Source organism: Myodes glareolus, chromosome 5, assembly GCF_982192425.1.
Source record: "Myodes glareolus chromosome 5, mMyoGla1.1, whole genome shotgun sequence".
In the NCBI taxonomy this organism is placed as follows: domain Eukaryota; kingdom Metazoa; phylum Chordata; class Mammalia; order Rodentia; family Cricetidae; genus Myodes; species Myodes glareolus.
In genome coordinates, this window is record NC_142030.1 from 70083259 (window position 1) to 70086263 (window position 3005).

At 48.6% G+C, this 3005-nt stretch overlaps 1 long non-coding RNA gene across 1 annotated transcript; it reads left to right on the forward strand.

The window, feature by feature from the left end:
• Window positions 1-1263: 1263 nt before the first annotated feature.
• Window positions 1264-2081, forward strand: LOC146894948 (uncharacterized). The gene is made up of 2 exons (XR_015001148.2): window positions 1264-1438; window positions 1644-2081. It is a non-coding gene; the product is annotated as an uncharacterized LOC146894948 (long non-coding RNA).
• The last annotated feature ends 924 nt before the right edge of the window (window positions 2082-3005 follow it).

Sequence of the window (3005 nt, forward strand, 5' to 3'; positions counted from 1 at the left end):
CTGTACTTGAGGTCTGAGCGCTTCTGCTGGGGTATGGCCAGTTGCGATTGCAAAAAGGAGAGTAATGGACCCCCGTGTCAATTAGGTACACATGTCTAAGTCCTACATGGACACCATTAACACTAATGGGCCTGGGAGCACATTTCAAATGTGATAACAATGCTAATAGGAATGCTGAATTTAGGAGCAAAGAGAATGGCTTAGCGGTGAAAATGCTTGCTGGGCAAGTGTGAGGATTGGAGTTTGGATTCCTGGAACCCACATAAATTTAGGGTGAGGCAGCCCACCTGTAATTCCAGCGACCAGCAGCTGGAGACAGGGAGGCCATGGGACCAAGGTGACTAGCCTGACAAACTACGTGTGTGGGTCTGGGTTCAACCTTGTCTCAATGTGTAGAGTGAAGAGAGACAGAGGAAGACACTGGACATCAGCCTGGGGACTCCACACACATATGCAAAACTAAATACGTACCTGCATACATGAATACATACACATGAAGAATGTGGGCGGAGCTAATAGTTGAAATTTCCAGGGTGCCTGCTGCAGGAATCTGCCCTGTTCCTAGCCTTGTGATGCAGAGAGAAAAACTGAAGCACTGAGAAACCAACACATTTAACCAAGTCACGGACACCCTGGAGGAAAAGTTCTTTTGAATCTTTTAGGTGTCTTGGACTGTGAGGTTTATCTAGGATCCCTAAATAGGAATACGTATTGGTTATCAGAACAGCGCGGTCAGGCCCTTTCCAGCCAGGAGGTCATCTGGGGCTCTGGGAGCTATTCGTTCAGCTCTAGTGTCTAAACAGCCAAAGTGAATTATTCACTTAGGAGGCTGAAAAACAACCATCTCCCCTGGATTGTGAAATGGAGTTTTCCAAAGTAAAATGTCTTAGTCACTTGGAATCTGACCAAAGTCAACTCTTGGCCCCGACCCACCCATGTGTCTGTGCTGGAAGGGGCAGAGGCAGGGAAACCCCAAAACAAATAGAGAAGTGGCTTTGTCAGTGGCAGGATGTGCGAGTCTCTCACGGGGCAGGTGCGCTCCTAGAGAGGCAGGGTGGGGAGAAGCTTAGGTGAGAGCGGGTCACGGAAGGGCTGTCAACAGCATCTGTTGGGTTCCAGGCCCGAGCGGGTCTGTGGCTTACATAACAGCTTGGCAGGCAGATGCGGCCAGGCGGAAGCAGCCAGGCGGAAGCGCACGGTTTTCTAGCAGCCTATAATCATCTTTGATTTCTCTGTTTGCTCAGCAGCTTTCGTGTGCTGGGGTAGGCAGCTGTGCAGAAGGGGGTGGGGCAGGATTCCAGCACAGCGCAGTGTTCTGTCTCCTCCAGCAGAACAAACAAGTCAGGCAATCAGAAACTGCCACACAGGCTTTTGGCAGGCTGGGGGAGGAGCTGTCCTGAAGCCTGGTCCATGCCTAAGGGCAGAGATTAACCTGCAGGTGAGCAGGAGCGCAGCCAGGAGTGTGAATTGGGGGAGGGGACTTCCTGACACCTGACTTGGCCGGCTTGTCTGTGGGTGCAGTGGTGTCCTTCTTTTAAATACAGAGATCACCAAGTTCGATGTCATGTCCGTCAAAAAAAGGTAGTTGGGGCAGGAGGGCTTTGTGTCTTACTAAATGTTTCCCTATACACCTTTTCCTCCAGGCAGATACCGAGCGGATCATGCTGCATCCTGGACAGGGAGGGAGAAGAAATTCAGACAGTGGCAAGCCACTTGCTTGAAAACACAAATTTGCATCTTTTCTCTATCCTAATTTGACTCTAGTTGGCCAGCAGCTGGTTCCTGTTCAAAGGACTCCTGTTCCCCATTTGCTGTCGTTCTCACTCTCCCTATGGTCTTACAGCTCAGATCTCTCATGGGCTCACTCCACTTGCCTGGTTCTTGCAGACATGCTTAAGGTCCTGCACCATCCAGCATCCCAGCAGAGATGATGATCCACTTCTCTGTGAGTTAGTAGAGGTTAGACAGTAATTATGGTAGAGGGAGAGGGTGCTATGTCAACAGGAACAATAAGGTCTTTGGATGGAGACTCAGATTGATCATTTGTTTATTCTTTCAACAAGTTTCTACCTTGGACGTCAGTCTGGTGGTGGTGGTTTTGTCAAGAATACAGTACTGGTCGGGGGCTTCCAGTACCTTGTACTTAGCTCTTCTGTTCTACAAGTGTTAGATTAATGAGTAATTGTGCACGTGAACTGTTGATCTTGGCAGCACGGCACTATTACCAAATACTCCCACACCCTCGTCTGTTTACTGACAGGACACACTTTGTTTTGCAAATGATTTGTCTGACCTTGTATAACGTGCTTAGAAGTTCCTGAACGTTCTAATTTGTTCTAACCCCCAGCCTGAATCTCAGGCTGCAACTCCTTGACCATACCAAGCCACACAGATGACCTCTCTGCATTTATCTCATTCCTTGGTCCTCTGTGTCATTGCTTGCCCTGTCCCCAAGCTTATCATACTCTTGACCTTGTCCCTTCACTTAACTTCGTTCTGAGCTCCTCACCCCTTCCTGGGAGTCTTCCTGATCCTGCCAGGTGAGGTCGGGGCCCTCACACTTCTGTTCTCACTTTCCATACAAATCTTTTATTAGTCTGTCTTCCTACCATGCTCGAGTCCCTGGAGTCAGCGACTGGGATTTCATTTCTGTGTTCCTGGGGCCAAGCATGTAACAGGAACCTTCTACATTTAGAGAGAGAGAAAAAAAAATATTGTCGTGCTTCTAACAGAAACCCTAGCTAAGCCCAGGACCTAGGAATGCTCTGCTTCATCTTCCACACACCCTGCACAGCCCAGATTGCTGACCAAGGCTCCCACTGGAACGTTTGTCTTAGCCTAGGGTCTAGCTTTCTACTGACATGTCATGCTCTTTCCCCGCTCTAGCTATTACTCATGTTCTATTTTCTCAAACTTTCGATGTTTGAATACATGGAAATTCTTCTGCATCTCAAACGAACGTGATGCCATCTGTTCACAACGTGGAAATTCCAGAAGGCTTCAGA